Raw genomic sequence first — 17,930 nt, 5'->3', positions numbered from 1 at the left:
AGGCCAGCCCTGGTTTGTACAGTGCAACTGGAAGGCTGGCACAACAAAGAGCTGAAAATAGAAAGCAGCTAGTCTTGCTAGTTCCTTCTTTTTCTGTGCACACTGAAGTTCTTTGAAACTAGAAATTTTGTTTTCCTTTTCATCGTGGTGTTATGACAGCCTGTCTGATGGCAGCATAGCTGTACCAGTTTTGACCAAATTATCGGCAAGTTTAAAGAAAACAAAGAAAACAGGAGCATAGCACAACATTTCTGGTGTGACAGACAGCATTTCCCCTGGGACACACCATGCTTACCACCAAATACCCTGCTGTGCTCCACTGATGCTGCCCGAGATGTTCATACTCCCCCACAAACACACGTCAAGTGCTGTAGGAAGAGGCACGGCGTTAATGCAGTGACACATTTAACGCACTTGGGTATGCAGAGGAGACCTGGTTGTTGTAGCAAGAACAAGAGCAAAGCCCTGCCCCAGGGCACTGCTACTGTAGGTGCAACATTTATTATGGAAGCCCTCCCAGAAGAGCCCCAAAAAGCAAAAACTGGCCCTGTCGATACACAGGGCGGTGAAACTTCAGGCAGGGATGAAGGCTGGGAAGAGCCTACCTTGCAACTGCTGCAAGCCCTTTCCTTTAGTTGTAAAGCTACCTGACAAGGTTTTCATTACAGCAGTTCTGTGGTGTTAGTTTCAGTCTTTGCTGGCTGGATTTTGGTAGGCCAGACTTATTCGAGCCTACTTTCTGCCCATGTACCTGCTCTGCCCTTTGTGCAACACTGACTGTCCCAACGCAACCAAAAGGTTGCATTTCAGGAGGTCCTGAGATGACACTCACCATTTCCTCGTTCATCTCCGCAGACCTTCTCTAAACCTGCGCCACTTGAAGTCAGTCTGTTATAAACACGGGCCCCCAGAACGCAGCCTGCGTCCCAGACGATGTCTCACCAGGCCTCAGGCAGTCTCTATGCCAAATACTGAAAGCTAACAAACTCCTTCCTTCAAACAAAGCAACTGCTCCCAAAAGCAGGAGGGGTAACTAACCCATCCTCACACTGCGACCCTTGACAGTAAGCTGACACAGCAGGAGGCGTGATAGAAATGAAATACAAAGCACTGTCTGATGGACGAAATGCAGCACTGACAGCCAGGACTCCCCTTTTCTTCTGCCAGAGGGGTTAGCAGGCTCCTTAAAATACAAGGGGTGACAACAACAGTACCAACCTCATAACCAGAAGAGCTACACCACTGATACGTATCGAGGGATCTGAACCCACCAAAGATGCTACGGAGAAGCCAAACTCTTCTTTCTCTCTGGAGCACCAAGGCTCTGTGTAAGCCCCATCCCTTCCACCTGTACTCGAGCAGCCTGCTTGCCATCGAGCATTCCCGCTCTCCATCGCTGCGTAGTTCCCTGCAGCACCCTCCTCCTCCTCAGCAGCCCACACTCAGCCTCCCCCTGAAGGAACTGACCCCTGGCCGCATGCACTAATTGTTGCTTTCACCTAAGCCTCTACAAATACTGCAGCTTCCCTGCACCACAGCTGACACCAACACAACTACACAACTCCCCCCATAACCAGTGGTGGAGACAGGGAGGCCAGTAACCTATAAAGTTCACATTTGGCCAGTATGCATTAGTCTGAGTTTCCTTCTTTACCACCCAGAACCCCAGTACAAAGGCACTGAGAAGAGCTAGCAGTTTAGAAAGCTCACAAACTTCTTAACGCAAGCGGAAACACACCTCTTATTCAAATGATATCCCTATTAATGACCTAAAATCATAATCACTTTAGCAAGTTGGATCAAGTAGCATCCTTATCAGTCATGTTACACTATCACCTTCTGCCTTGTGGTTCCTTTCACCTGCACCTTGCGATTTGCCTCGCATAGGCAGTCGCTTTGTATTGTACCACGTGCAGAGGAGATCCTACAGCTCAATGCCTTTGGGCACTGAGCCACACACATGAGCCACAGCAGTGCCATAGGATGGCTACCTGTACCAGAGCAGGTTAGAGACTGTTTCTAGGGTGAAACAAGACGACACCATCCTACATACAACCTACATACATCCTACAACCTACGGGTTGTTTACATACCGCAAGTGTCGTTAATCTCTCCTCTAACGCAAGCAAGACCACAAGCATGATTTTCCAAGGAGGCCAAGATAACATCTTATCCAGCCAAGCAAGCACAGAGCAGTTGCAGGCAACAGCCTGAGTACGCTGTAATGCAGAGCGCTGTCCCGATGTCTCTAACACAGACCGGTCCGGTTTCAAACAAAAAGGAAGATCAAAACCTGAGCTGTCACCTCTTCCAGCAAAGGCAATATATAAGTTTCCAGCACCCTAGGGCAGAAACTATCATAGCATTTCCCAAACCCGAACCATATGATCACCCAAAAGCACCCATCTGACTGACATTGCCACGTTAGTGCGCTGGAAGTGCGCCCACACCTTCCTACTGCTGAGCCAATGTGTTGGGGGATTCAGAGATAAGGGGGGGAGAGGGAAGAAACATGCTTGCAAATGCTTCAGATGCATCAAGATTAAGCTCACAGGAGGCACTGCCATTGCCAGTATCATTTACTGGAACACATACACATTTAAATATAGATTTCTTTCCTATGCAACAGATTTAGCAAGTTCAAAAAGCTCCTTCATATATCCCAGTAAAAGCCTACGTAAATAGACACGTAAAAGATGAACTGGATAAGGGAAAGCATCACCTTCCCGACTCAGCAGCGCACTCCACACAAGCCTGCCCTTTCAGCAGACATCTGAGCAGCCTCTTGCAAGAGGCCACAAGCAGTCACACAAGAGCTCTAATTCCAGCAATCCGGCGGCCTTTGCTCCCTCAGTCTATTATACATGCTCCAGGTTGCAAACACAAGAAACAGACTATGCTTGCCATATCTTCTTTCAAGTACAGACCTAGTTTCTTATTCCAGATTTAGATGCTCATAACACCAAACGTTATATTCCTCCACAGAGCAAATAAACTGCCACATTGTGGTGGTTTAATCTTGTGGATTCAGAGATATCTCTTCCTCCACGGTCTTGGTCAAGGTGTTTCCCGTAATGCTTCAAGGGGAATACGTAGGCAGTGCAGCCCTGCAAAGCAGTACAACTCCATCTCATATTAGGCACCTGGACTCCGGGAAGTACCGATAGCATGGGGCTAAGCAGGCTCACTCGAGCAGAAGACATGATGAAGCACAAAAAGGCAGAAACGTCCCATCATTCCAGGCTGGGAAATACTTCTTGTGCCATATTGCCAATCATCAAACCTCCACTGGGAATGTTGGTGGATTGATCATCAGCTAGAACATCCCAAATTTTCCAGCCGGGAAGCATGTACCCAGAGAAATAAAAGTACTTCCTCAAGGCTGCAGATTGACCTACTCCAGTTTGCGTAGCGAGGACCTCTGTTATAAAACAAATAACTATAAGCTAAATATAGCTAAGGAGCAGGCTTTAATCACCGGGATAGCCTTCATGCAGGGGGCTGACAAGAGCCAATGAGGTAGTATCGCACATAGGCAAATACAAAATACAAATACAAGTAGCCCATGACATACATCTCATGATGCAGCTGCCTCTCCAGACCTTCCAAGAGAGGCCTCCTTTCCTAGGGAGCTTTGTCTCAGCAGCCAGGACAGCTTCTGAATCCAGGGGATGTGCCTGCAGGTCGCGAAGGGGAGGGTTTGCAAGGGATGGGAAAGCGCAGTTTGTTTCAACAGGCAGCTGCCTGGGATGGCTGAAAAGTTTCCAGCACTAATTGGCGGACACAGAAGTTTTTGGAGCATGATGCAACAAATAAAGGGGAGATGAGCATGTCAAAGAGAGAAAAAGAACAGATCAGCCAGAGAAAGCCTTTGTTGGTGATTATGCCAGAAGCACGTGCATTGGTTTGGAAGCCTTCTCCCAGACACGTTGCAAAAAAGGTTGTGCTGGTTGCGTTGATTAAACGCCTTTGTGCCGGTCCTTAGTACAAACAGGGCAGATGCACAGCGACAATGACAACAACCTAAAAGGGGAAGAGGCACACTGCACAGCTCTAACTACAACGTCAGTTCTGAGCCAGACTGCCCACAGAGGCTGTAAAACCTCCCTCAATGCCCACGATAAAGGAATATATATAAATATACACACACACACACACACATCTTCAAACCTCCATCCTGAACACCAGCAATGAAGACCTGGAACAGACAGATGGATCAGATTACCTCGATGCCACCCCAAATTTTTGTGAATTCCTTCCAGTATAGCCAATATCCCTGCAGTACACAAGTTATTCACTAAAAGAAAACAGCATTCCTTTTGACCAAGAGCTCTGGCGCTAGCAATACAATTTTATTTGCCTTATCTTTAAAGGAACTGAGTGGGGAAGCACAGCGGAAAAGCACGTAAGTTCCAAAGTCCAAATATCCAACGCCTGCCGAGCTTTTCATTCACAGACTTCAAAGGAGGTGAGAACTACAACACCTATTTTGCACCTGGGAAAAACTGATACAGAGACAGAAAAGATTTTCCCCAAGATCACTCAAAAAACTGCGGCAGCAGAGATGAACACAACTCTATTGGACACCATTATCTCTTAACATCCAGCACATCAAAAGCCTTGGGAAATCTTTCTGAAGTGTTAGTTTATAGACACAGAGTATAAATACATTTTAAAAATAATCAGTTGACTTTCCCAGGCACAAATGGAGTCATCAAGAGAGCCAACATTAGAGTTCAGAACATTAACTCTCAAAGCAAAACAAGCAAATTTCAAACCCGTTTTGTGCTTCAGCACAGATAGGGATGGGGAGAAGGGGACGTACTGCTGGCTCAGAACCCCCAGCAAGGCATTTCCCCAGTCTGTACCACATCTCCCTACAACCACCTAGGCAGGTAAGACTTGGCATAATAAAAATAAGTCACTGAAAGGAAAGTAGCAAATAATTTCAGCTCTGATCCAAGTCAACATCTTATTTCATTGCATCAGTCTGAAGTAAAATAAAAAAATGAAGCTGGGGTAACAAAACATGACAATGCTTCGTTTTATTTCTTCACACATCTTTCTTTGCTTACACTCTTTCTGAAACAGCCACAGCTTATTTTCTAGACACTCATTTAGACAAAAAGAGTGCCACAGCATGGGAATGGGCTCCAAAAAGCCTGATGCAGAAATACTGCCTTTTTTTCCTTTTTAAATGAGGTTTCTTTGTTTTCTTCAGGAATAGCAGTAAGTATTACTTTGAGGTGCCAGACTCAGAGTCACATGCAATGAAGTCATTTTTCCCACTGGTAGCTACAGCAAGAGCCACTGCACAGTAATAAGAGCAAGAAATTAAAGCCAAATACGAAGGAAGCAAATTTGATTTGCCCCATTTATCATCACAGTTAACAAAGTACAACACACAAACATGGCATGCGGGGTACTCTCAGCTGAGCACAAGCAAACGCTTTGAGAGCATGGTGGTATGGCAGAGAAAGCCTTTGTGCAGCAACGCACTGACTGGCTTCTGTGTTTGTCAGCATCAGCCACAAGGATGAGAGCTTTGACGTGGGACAGAAAAGACAGCATGTGGAGAAGGCAGCACTAGAGGAGGACTCGGGAACACCACACCCAATTCCTTTCTCCTACCTGGGCTTCTCGAGTGACCTCTGACAGCCTGTCTCCTTCATTCAGTGACTGACCTCATTTGGTTGGTTTAGGAAACTGACCAGTACTACAAAGCCCCAGTCTTGCTGGGGTCCCACATTCCCAGTAACATCAACCAAGGTGCTCTCTCAACCAACTAAGACCTGAAACTCTGCTGTAAATATCATGAGAGCAGTGATAACAGAACAAGAGAGAGATTGCTGGCCATCTAACTCAGCAACAGAGCACTAGAAAACATTTTCTTGGCCCTTCTCAGCAACTTCCTTGATTGTTCTTGTGCTCAGAGCCCTTGGGAGATCGAGGGGAAAACAGGTCACAAGATACTTATAAAAGATATTTATGAAAAAAATAGATATCACTATAACTGCTGTCTGGGTAAGTCCATACCAGTGTCTAACAGAGGTTAGCAACAAGTCGTGCTCGGGTCCAGCTACCTGTACCTGGGCTTTCCCAGAGCTTTAGAAGTCGGTACATAAAGCTTGCCACGCATTGTGCACGCTCCGCAAAGCGACACCGACAGCATGCAGCCAGGGGATGGAGTCTGCATTATATATTGTCTTTGTCATAATCCTGGTGAGGACAAAAAAAAAACAAAAGATTTATTCATTTCCGCCTGAGTTTCAAGTACGGAGGAGGCGTTTTCATAATTAAAACCAGCAACCTCAAGCAGGAGGTGGAATCCATGCCCTTACCCATTTTATCCAGCCAGTAACACAAGGGAAGAAGAACTGGGGTGCATACCCTTACGCAGCCACATCCCTCAGCACTGGAAAATCCCCCTCTGGGTCCTTCATCGTTTCTTCTGCCAGTGAAAGAGCACGAGCAGAGAGAAAGAGGAAATGCACCGGGAACCGCTACTTGCTGGCATAAATTAGGGCAGCCTCCAAGGCCAGAGGCAGCGGGAAGTCAGAGAGAACCACATACCAACCCTTGGCCTCCGCAGATAATCCAGTCCATACGTACCCCAAGAGCATCCCTTAAACACACAGTTTTTCCCCGTAATTGAAGGCAGGCCCCCACACGAGCGCGCCTGGGACGATAAACTGGTTCCAGCACCACTTCTCCCTGACACGCCTGTAGTGGCTGGTGCTAACCTTTTAACTCGTGGCTTGTCTCAGAGCTATGACTTTGAATTCCTGTGCTCTCGGTGATTTCTGGCACGCAGTGACACCTCTTCGTGAGAGCACAGCTGCTCGGGGCAGACCCTCTCCTCCCCACTCCTGGCGGGCTCTAACAGCAGGCAGGTAATTTCTTGGAGCGACCCAAGTTCAGGAACAAGGCAGGCAGCTGCGCCATGCACCGCAACCCCAGCAGTGACCGGGGGACCGACGGGGCTGCTGATTAAAGCGTTTTCTCTCGGAGCACCACAAGGCACAGGAACGCTGTCTAGGAGGCAGAAGAACTAAGGCCAACAAACCCAGACAGGCACCCCAAACACATTTCTGTCCACGCACTGACCAATCCTTCTCGAAACGCAAGTCACCCCACGGAAACCCTCCTAGCCAGCGCACGGCTGGGCTGATGAAACTCAGCATCCGCCCCAGCAGGGTGGGTTTCTGAGCCCGGGGGCTGGCAGGCCTGCGGGACTGACACCGAACAGAGCAGCACCGACGCGGCGCTTTGTCTGCAGCGCTTCCCAGCACAGCTGCCTGGCTGCTCCGAGGTACCACCACCGGCCTCCGCTCCATCCCTGCATGCTTCCCCAGGCAGGCTGCTCGCTGCTCCGGACCAGGAGACGCGAGGGGCTCAGGACCCGCCCGGTCCATCCTGCCATTCAGCCACAAGCATGCCGGCAGCCCCCCAGGTTGGGCCTCCCCCGCTAAAGGGCACATCTCCGCCACCAACAGAAACAAAAAAACCCCACCACGTCCGTTCCTTTAGCGCGCAGACCCTGTCGATACCTGGATCGCTCAGAACAAAAAGCCAGCGAGAGGACGGAGCCCAGCAAGCAGCCAGGCTTCCCCGAGACAAAAGAAAATTCCCCGTTTGCCGAACCCCAACTCGCTCGGCGCTGACTGCTGACGACCCCCCCCCCTTTACCTGCATCTCCCCGGCATCAGGCCCTGCGGGTCCGGCTGCTCCCAGCAGAGACGGAGCGAGGCGTTCACCGTGACCCAAACCCCACAGACCCCCACCCCACAGACCACCGGCACCCCCCCGGGACCACCCCCACCCACCTACAGCGCTGCCACCCAGCGCCGAAGCCCCCTTGGGTGCCCCCCATCCGTGAGGTGACCGCGCACCCCCCCCCCCCCCACGATGGGTGCCTCCCTCAGGGGGGCTGCAGAGCCAGGAGGGGGGAGCCCCCCCCCCCAAAACCCACCCCGTAGGCAGGGCAGCGCCTTCCCCTCCCCACCCCGAGGACGAGCTGCCGCGACCCACCCTCGGCTCCCTCCGTCCATCCCCGCCTTTGTTGCGGGAGCCGCGGCCGCCCCTTCCCCGCCGAGCCCCCGCCCGGCGCCCCCCTTACCCTCCCCGCCGGGAGCCGCCGAGCCCCTCCCGAGCGGGGCCGAACCGAGCCGAGCGGAGCCGAAGCGATCCCCGCGCGGAAGGGCCCGGCAAGGCCCCGAGCCGCGCCCCCCCCCTCCCCTCCCCGCCGAAATCTTTGTGGTTGTCGGGCCGCGCAGGCGGCGGAAGCGGAGCGGGAGGGCGGGAGGGAGGCTCCTCCTGGAGGCCGCCCTGCGGGGAGCGGGCGGAGGGCTCGGCTCCCTCCGGCTGGGAAAACCTCCCTTCCGAGCCGAAAAAATAAGCGATAATAATGATTAAAAAATAAATAAAAATAATAATAATAAATTTGAAAAAAAAAGGAAAAAAAATATTTTTTTTTTAAAAAAAAAGGAAAATAAAAGGTTTGCTGCCTGCAGCCCTTTGCTAAAGAAATGGGAGGGGAAGGATAAGAATAATAGCGGCCGAGCCTACCTCCGGCTCAGCAGGGAGGCTGTCTCTCTCCCTCCCTCCTTCCCTCGTGGCCGCGGGGCTGGGCTCCGGGAGGGAGGGGCGCTGAGCGCACCCCAATGTACATCCTAGCAAATGGGCTGGAGGTGCTTCCTGGGGGGGAAAAAAAATAAAAATGAGAGAGCCCTGATTTTCACGCTGCAAAGTGAAAGCACCTGCAGCCTGGGGAAACTCATTCATTCAATGGCAGGAAGGGGGGGCTGAGCTAATAGCATCGCTCGTCCTTCACCGCCTCCTGCTCGCTCCCAGAGCCATAACGGGGCTGACATCAGGTGGAAACACCCTGCGCTGGGTCGTATCTAGTGCCTGTGCCTGACCTTGAATCTTTAACTTGGACGGGAAAGAAAGTGCTTTGTGCAAGGGCCACGGCTCCACGCAATGCACATCACAAGCTCTGCAGCCACCTTGGAGCGCCCGAAGGGCAGCACCAGACTTTGCACATCAGACACTGCGGTGGAAGGCCACAAACCATGTGGCAGAGGAGTAGGGTCCCGCCTGGAAATGGTCTTGTAATTTGGTGCCCTGACTCTGCCCTATATCCCCAGCAAGAGCCCAGGAAAACATGATAGAAGTGCAAGTGAAGGAGGTGCAGGCAGCAGAGCAGAGAAGCCGCAGCAGAAGTCAAGAGAGCATCATCCTGATGATGAGAGCTGACAGCCTCAGCAAGACAATCCAGCCACGAGCAGCCTCATTTTCCATCTCGCAGAGGGGAAGCCAAAGCAAAGCGAAATGGCTGGTCCCAACCAAAAATAGGACCTGGAGCACCCGGCAGCGACGCCTCTGCTTCAACTGCTCGTTCGCTCCGCTTCCCTGGTATTTTCCTACATCCAAACCCAAGTCAGTGCTTTGTGGTTTTAGATGCAAGATGTTTTGTCTCCTCTCTAATCTGTAGTTGCCTAGGGAGACAGCGTGTCACCAGGAGAAAGGAGCTGCAAGAGAAGGTGCCTCTTGAGGCCTTCTCTGGACTCCAACAGAAGGAGCTTCACCAGACTTCACCCCGACTCGCCAGCTCTGCCAGTTCACATCCTCGGTCTGAGGGTTTCCCCTTATTGCAATGCTAGTGGTGATGGTGACCACCCTTTGCTAGCTCCAGAGAGACCAACGGGAAGTGCTGCCCACAGCCCGGCGTTTTGTAAGGCAGGGGAGTGTAAATTTAAAGCAGTTTTGAAAAAAAAAATCCTCTTTAATGTTTTCAGATGAATTTCAGATCTAATACAGCTCAGCAATTAAACCTTGTCATTTGTGATCAACTGCACCATTTTCTGCTCTATCTTCTATAATTTGTTCTTGTTGCTAAAACCTCTATGTAAACATTTAATTTACCGTCCTACGTCTATGTTACGACAAAGAAGGTCAGCAAGTTTGGGGTTACATTTTGCCTGCCAGTAGCCCGTGGCTCGATGCCATTTCCTGCCCTCAGGTTCGTATTGTTGCAGGACCAGTGCCCAGCTCCGACACGCGACGTTGAGAGCTGGCATGTTGCTCATCGCCTCTGCGTTTCAGAAGCAGAAGGCTCGAATCTTAAAAGCACTTTTTTCTTATAGAATCGTAGAATGGCCTGGGTTGAAAAGGACTGTAAAGATCACCTAGTTTCAACCCCCCTGCTCTGGGCAGGGTTGCCAACCACCAGAGCAGGCTGCCCAGGGCCTGGTTACTTCTTGAAAACAATGTCATCCCAAGGGATCTTCATTCAAATAGCCATATATTATGATGACCACTATACTTTCTTTGTTCAAATAGCCATATATTATAATGACTACCATATTTGTGTCCCAGTGGCGACCTGGGGCATCCCATCACCAGAGGCTGTGGTGCCAGGCATGGCGCGCTCCCCGAGGCAGCAGGCCTGCACCCCGGGGTTAGGCTTCCCTCACACCTACGGGCTTTGCAACGCTGATGTAAGACTGAGAGGAGAATCGAGCTTATTGGCTTCAATGAGATGAAACTAGAAAAGTTTCCCAGCTCTTAAGTCACTTCCTTGAGTCATTTTGGCAAGCCTGCCTTTCTGACTAAACTTTCTCAGGGGAATTTTCAGAGGCAGAGGGAAAGATCAGCCGGGACCATCCGCTGCGGTGTGGCCGCAGGGCCCATTCTTGCTGCTCCAGAGCACAGGCTTAAATTTGTGCCTTTTCCATCAAGTGCTCCCCCACTCAGCTTCCACTGCCCCTGCTTTTCCCAAACAAAGCTTCAGGTTGAAAATAACTGTTGAGATCCCATTGTTGGGCAGAGTGGCACTGCTATTCCCCGATAACCATTTATTTATTCACAGGGGCTGCATGCAGACAAGCAACCCTGCACTGATAGTCCCAGACAAGAAGCACACAAGGCAATCAAGCCTCAGCACATGAATATATGAGGACTTGTTAATTTTACACAGGTGAGCAGGGCCACAGTTTTCAATTAAACTATCACACATAGAAAGCTGGTATCCAATCTCTGACATGCCTAGGCTGTCACATTTGCCTGACAAACCTTTTGCCATTTGCTACCCTCCTACTTTAAGTGATATGATATAGATTTTGTTTTGAGAAGTGGCTTCTCACAAATAGTCACAACTCTCTCTACTTGACAGATCCATTATTTTGATTTGGTGACTATTTGCATTAGCTGCTGGGATCACTGAAAAGCTTCACAGCCTTTTTCTTCTAAATTATCCTGGCAAGCTGAAGCATTACACAGTCAAAGTAACATTAAAATAGAGGGAATACTCTCACATGCATCTAGGGAAACAAAAGGAACAAAACCACATTGTGTTTTGCCATTATTTGTGTTGCTATGTTTGAATAAGGACAGCAGATAAGAAGCCACAGCATTCAGGCATCTTTCCATATTATTACCCAGCAGTAAGGGACAAAGCACCTCTCCATGAGATGATGAAACAAGTCATCTGTTGCTTTCCAAGAGGTTAAGCTTCCAAAATCCCCAGTCCTGCAGTCATCCCCCAAAGACAGCTACCTCTTAAAGGCTACAGAGGGCATCTACAGGCCACGTGAGGTGGTGATATCAAGACCTCAGAAGTCAGCAAAAGTTTCAGATTTGAGTCCCTTCAGAGTTTGAGTCCCTTTTCCCTACCCCAGAAATCCCCGTTAGATGCATGCCTGTTCCCTGCCAATGTACTCTGAGAACTGAATGGTGGCAGAAACAGCAACATTTGAAAATATTGTCCAACTTCACTGTTGTCTACTTCCAGTTACGTGACTTCCATCGTCTCAGAAGTGCAGCCGCCACAAGAGCATAAGTTCATTCAAGCTGACACTACAAATAGTCTGCTGCATTCAGTGGCAGAACACAAAATTCCAGCGTTGGTGGGAGAAACAAGATGAAAGCAGTGATTTAAAGAAAATCTATTTTTTCTTTGATTACAGAGCTGCTGAAAGAGTTCTTATCTTGGGGATCAGTAACTGCTTTAGGCCTTATCCAGTCTAGGCCAAGAGTAAAGCTCAGAAACGTCTTGTAAACAGCTCTCCAACTGTTAAGATCTCGCAGAGATGCAACAGTTCAGCCAAGTGGCGCCATGATTTTCAGGAATTTGTTACCCAACCGAGAGCCACTGCAAGGCCTCTAATATCCAACAGATTCTGTTGTAGCTCCTTAGGTGAAAGAAACCTCTTATCTGTCTTTGGGCATCTATATCTGAGCCAGCTGTCTAGACTTCCTATGTAAACATTGCAGAGAAACAGGCACTGGGGTGCAATTCCCCTCAACATCTTGCAGACACCCAAAGTAGCGCAGATTAATTGCTTGCTAACAATGACAGTTTCCACCCATGAATTACAGGGGTACTCGATAACTAGGTCAAAGGAGATGTTTAAAGTTAAATGGTATGAGTTCCACTCATCTTCCTTCTGGAGATGCTCAACACAACTGATGATGGTGATTTGGGAGTATGTCAATTAGACACATGTTAGATGTGTTCTGGTCTGAAGGCCTGGCCTTGTTCTGGTTCAATGAAAGAAGTCAGATCGTCGGCCAGGATTCAACAACAGGGCAAGACGTGGGTCCAGTACCCTTCAGGGGAGCAAGCATGGCTTGTACCATGCAACCGAAGTGCTCTGCAAGAAGGCTTTCTGCTGGGTTGACTACCGTGCATTCCTACCCACTTGTTAACATGAAAGAAAGCGTGGGTGGAAATATACTGCAGGATCATGGCAGTTCTCATTAATTATGAGGATCAAGAGGAGCTCTTACTGCTTTTTTAGTATATTTCCTATGCTGAAATTAGTGCATTAACTGTTACTTAAACTTCAACCATCAGTATAATTTAGTCATTAGCACAGTCTGGTTCTATGTTTTTAAAGTAAACCTCCTTGCTGCGTTTGCAGTTATTCTGAGGAACGTGGACATGCTGTATAACTGAAGCAGTGTAATTTTCATTACAAAAACTGTTCCCCATCCACAAGCCCAAAGGCAAGTAGATTTCAGAGAAATTCAACATCCGTTAAGCGGAGGCCTTCTGAAATTCTGTCTTCTGGTACAACTTTTGTCCAAAGGATCTACACAAGATTGTGCTGGCAGTGGAGAACCTGGAATAGCTCTTTTTTTTTTTTTTAAAGTCAGTAGATTATTGTCAGTCTTTTGTCAGAAGATCACAGTTTACAATGATGAGGACTATTAGCAGCTTCTCTTTACAGAGGAAGAAGCTGAGTCATGGACAGAAAAAAATACTGTATCTGTGATCACCCAGCAGAAGCAGAAATATGCTGATTGACATCCACACTTCAGTGCTAAGCATCTGCAAGTAAACTTGACCAAAAGAAAGCAACATAGAAGGTACAGAACATGTAGAGGCTGAAGGGGTATTTGGTACTACTAAGTATAACATCTTATTTGTGGTTGAGGAGGGGGGGAACAAAAAAAAATAGCAAAGACGACATTCTATGCAGACCTCCCATTCCAGCACAGTACTGCATATTTATTTTCATTTTCTTTCTTTGTTATTGTCCTAAAGCTTGTTGTGTGTCTGAATCAAGACTAAAGATTGGGCTGTCCTTTGCCTTTTCTTTTTTTTTTTTTTTTTTTCAGGAAAAGAAAAAAAGGACAGCTGCACTGCCAGGCTCGCTCTAATAAAAAAAAACAAAACAAAACAAAACAAACTTTTATGGCTATTGACCTCAAAGTTGAGTAAACCTCACCTATATTTTGCAGCCATAGACACCAAAACTGGGAGGGATTAGCTTAACTTCCCAAGGCCTGCTCTAGTTCAGTAGCAACACAGGTGGGTACAGAACTTAGGCACCCAGACTGGTCATTATAACATTGTATTCTCACTCGGTTCATAGATTTTTTTCTACATATATTCAAGCCAGAAGAAAGCCAATCTTTGGCCTGCCAATACAATGTCCTACACTGTAATCATTAGATGAAGCAGCAGGCTATTTTGTAAAGGCTATGGTAATTTTCTGTATACCCCTGGGTAGCCCAGTGCATCCTCAAGAATAAAAAAGGAGACAAAGATCAGTCATGATACGGCACCTCCACATTTTTCCAGTTGCCAAGCCATCACGTTTGCGTGCAACAGCACCGCTAGTTTGCAAACCATCCAAACTGTCTCTGTGCTTTGCAAACCAAAGTTACTTCTGACTCACTGATTATTTTTCCTTGTATGTAAAATAAAATTACTCCCTCATTTATTGCTGCTCCAAGTGCATGCCACCAGCCTTTTCTTATTGTTGTCAGGTGTGTGAACATCCATCATCATCTCTGACCTCGTTGAACAGAGTCTGTAACAAATTGGAGCCAGACTGTACAGCATGAAAAAATCAGATTATTTCCTTGTTGTTTGGGTCCTGACACCAGTGCTATTTCAGGTCAAATAGAAGCACCAGATGTTTTCTAGTGCCAGAGCTCCAGAGCGTGCAGGGCCTGTGAGAGGCAGGAGAATCCCGTTTCCTTTGCACAAGCTGCAGTGTGCAAGAAGATCAAAGATGAGGGAGGGGAGCCAGGCTGAAAAATCTCCCTATTTGTGGCTGGAACTTTAGAAGAGATTTTGGTATCTACAGCTGAAGCTGTGTTTAATAGGGAAGGGGAGGGAAGTGAGCTCCAATTTTGACACTGGGAGGAAAGACAGATTTTTTATTTTATTTTTTAAATGTCTTCAGCAGGCAATGCACTCAGCTGGTTTAAACAGCTGGCCTGAGCGTGGACACTGACCACGGAAAAATCCAGCCCTTCTGCTTCATTCCTTAGCTTTTAATTCTCCAGAAAAGCAAAGCCATCCCCAGAAAGAGCACCAACACTGCCATTTAACATGGGCACGCTTCCCCCGCAGATCCAAAAGCGCGCATGAAACTATCTTTGTAACAATTTGTAGACCAGAAGAGTGCAGTGTAAAGATGTTTAAATGACAGTCTCATGCAGGATCACCTGCAGTCCACCGATTTGCTGTCGCTCAGGTAGCTGATACGTTAGTGAGCCTGTTAATGAGCTCTGCTAGAGCTGTGCTGGCTCCAAGCCGAGGTGTGGATATTAGCCCTTTTCTTGTGTAAGGCAGGAGGACGGCAGAAAAGGTGGGAGGCCATCCACAGCACAACTGGCTGCCCTCTGCTTCCCCCAAACATATGCCTGTTTTTAATTACGGAAAGGTCTCAACCAAAAACCCTTATGAACCTAACTTAAATACCACAGTAATGAGCACAGCATAAATACAAAGCTCAAAATCCACAGCCCATCTTGTTTTAGATGCAAGGGAGCAGGCTGCCATCCTGTCTCTTGGATGGATGGTAGTTAAACTGCATTTTGTACTCTTTCCACAGAAATGCCCATTTGCAACAGAAACATGCTATTCTGGTACAGAGGAACTATCCACCATATGTTAGAATTTCACTTTTCCCACCATATTATGTTTTCACCATCAACCCATTCAACCAGTCACTGATCCCAGCTGTCATTTCTCAGGAAGACATTAAAAGGTTTAAAGAATCGGCGCGATGTCTTTATAAAGAAGAGATTATTTCTTTATGCAGAAATAATAAGTCTTGTGACAGCAGAGCAGCAAAATGCCCCAAATGGCCTCATTCTGCGACCAGATATTGCTGCAGCGATCGCCAGGCAGAAAGGTCAGGCATGACTCCCAAAAATCCTGCCTTAAAAAAACGGGTGTAGGAAAGACTGAGAAAGCCTGACCATCTGCCAGGTGTTTGTTTTTGTTTTAGAATATTTATTACAGAAAGCCTTTATAATGTGGATTTTGTCAGTCAAATGCCACGATATAACCCAGGTCCAGGAATTTACACATGCTTCTTTAGTTTCCTGCCAATTCAGTTTTATTAATTGCACTGCATGGATTGTATTTTATATTTCAACAAGCCGCCAGCATGGCTTTCAATAGAGCACTATGCTGGGATGCAGGAAAATTTGACTCCAATCTAACCTCAAGTTTTACTGCTGGTATGAAATGGAAACTCCCTCCACCTCAGCTGTTTTCACTAATAATGAACAAGGAAAAATGATACTGACTTGATCTGTATGGTGCTTTGAGCTGACCAGACTGAAGGTGGTCACCACACGTTAAAATAGCTTATGTTGCCTGCTCTAATATTTGTCTCAGTCACAGGCAAGCTCCATGAAGGCTGCAGGTACTCAGTCTTTTTCAGTCACAGCAGAACTGACAGCCAGCCCTGATCCTCAGGGTGCACTGCAGCCACTGACCTGTCGGTCCTCACAAGTCCCATAAAGTACACACCTGCTCCGTTTATAACAAAAGGCGTACAGACACAGAAGAACTATGTTTAGAAACAGGGGACCCCGTAATTATACCCAATATTCCTGAAAAAAATTGCATTACACTGCACATGGAGAACACACAGCACAAGCATCACATTTTCTAGTCCTTCAAGGCCAGTAACAGAAAGCAAATGTGCTGAGCAACGTGCTGAGCACCCCTGCTTGGAACTCCGTTGCCCACTGCGTGCACGAACTGATTGAGCAATGCCCAGTCTGGGTTTTTTTCTCCTCTTTGCAAATGTCAGGGTTCAGTCATGCCAGCATGCATTGCAGTCGTAACTTCAGACTACGCAAATGCTCTATACTCATTTCAGATTTGGCTAATGGAAAATACCAACTTGTTAGTTGTGAAGGCACAAAAAAGCAAAGGGGAAAAAGGTAAATAATGTTACTTACCCTCTTTAGAAGTAACAGAATCTGAGGAGGGTGGCAACAAATATAAAGCTAACAAGTGGAAAAACACAATTAAGTTAAATTAACCTGTGGAATACAAGGCCAGAATACATTAAGGATGATTAATGATAATTATATTGCAGCTGTAGCCATGTTAATTCTAATTAGAATAAAAAAAATATGAGACAACCCTTAAGTCTTGGTTAAAAATAAACTTCTCTGAACAACTTCTATAATAGTTTAATCTGACACTTAAGGTTTGCCCTTCTTGCCTTCGAGCTTATGATGATAGATTCTTTGACGGGATGTTTGCTGAACAGACTTCTGGTCTCCCAAAAGTGCTAGTAGGTACTTCGTCTGTACCTTTTGTTTTATATTCTTTGCAATACATCTGAGAATGCTTGTGGCAAAATAACAGGAATACTTGATTACTATCAGAGATGTTTACTGAAGAAAGGAAATAAGAAATGAATAGGGTAATAGGGTCTTTTTTTTCTGTAAAAAATACTTTCAGAGTATGAATTATACCATGTCACAGCTATCCAGCATGCAAATTATATATATAGCTAAAGGAAGAAAAGAGAAAAATATTTGCAAACTGGGCTTAAAATGTGATGGAAACAGGTGCCCTCACAACAGACTGAAAATTCATTTATTTGATGTGTAAATGCAAATATGGCAGAAAAATCCACCTACTCACATCCATACCTATGTAACACACCAAAAGCTATGATATTTAAGGAGACAATAAACATTGACCAAAATCGAAAATACCTAACAAGTGATCAAATCTCATTGTTTTCTTTGCAACTTGGTTTATTTTAAGAGATTATCAATACTTTGTGACATCAAGGTCGTAACATAAAGCCACGACCATACTGCAATTGCAGAGAAAATTGCCTCGAGAATGACATACTGCTATGACCTTCAGGTCCTAATAGTCAGACTGCAACTCCTTGACAATTTCTGCACTCATAATCCCCAGCTCATGCAGATTACCCTTCACAGGGCTGACATGAAGGACCTGGGGAAGAATAGCCAAGGAAAGTTGTTATGCTGGGCTCTGTCCTGTCATTGTTTCCAACAATGAAATAGAGAGGATGTTAGACGGTAAGCCCTGTAAACACACAGAACTTCAAACTTGCAGGGCAGCTTCACTCTCCTCACCCACTCCAAAGAAAAAAGCCTCACGTCACTGTATTTAAAGATCA

General features: G+C 47.0%; 1 protein-coding gene across 6 annotated transcripts in view; it reads right to left on the bottom strand.

The window, feature by feature from the left end:
• Positions 1 to 9,971, bottom strand: part of CLIP2 (CAP-Gly domain containing linker protein 2) — an 81,224-nt gene extending 71,253 nt beyond the window's left edge. The window contains exon 1 of one of the 6 annotated variants that reach the window (XM_083805815.1): positions 8,569 to 9,971. The gene's annotated coding sequence lies outside the window, so the exon portion shown is untranslated. The other 5 variants (XM_083805814.1, XM_083805820.1, XM_083805816.1 and 2 more) reach the window with 5 other exon arrangements.
• Between the last annotated feature and the right edge of the window lie 7,959 nt (positions 9,972 to 17,930).

This window comes from Anser anser (genome assembly GCF_964211835.1).
Source record: "Anser anser genome assembly, chromosome: 20".
Classification (NCBI taxonomy): domain Eukaryota; kingdom Metazoa; phylum Chordata; class Aves; order Anseriformes; family Anatidae; genus Anser; species Anser anser.
The sequence above is the reverse complement of the archived record's forward strand: the minus strand, read 5'-3'. Positions and strand labels throughout refer to the sequence as shown.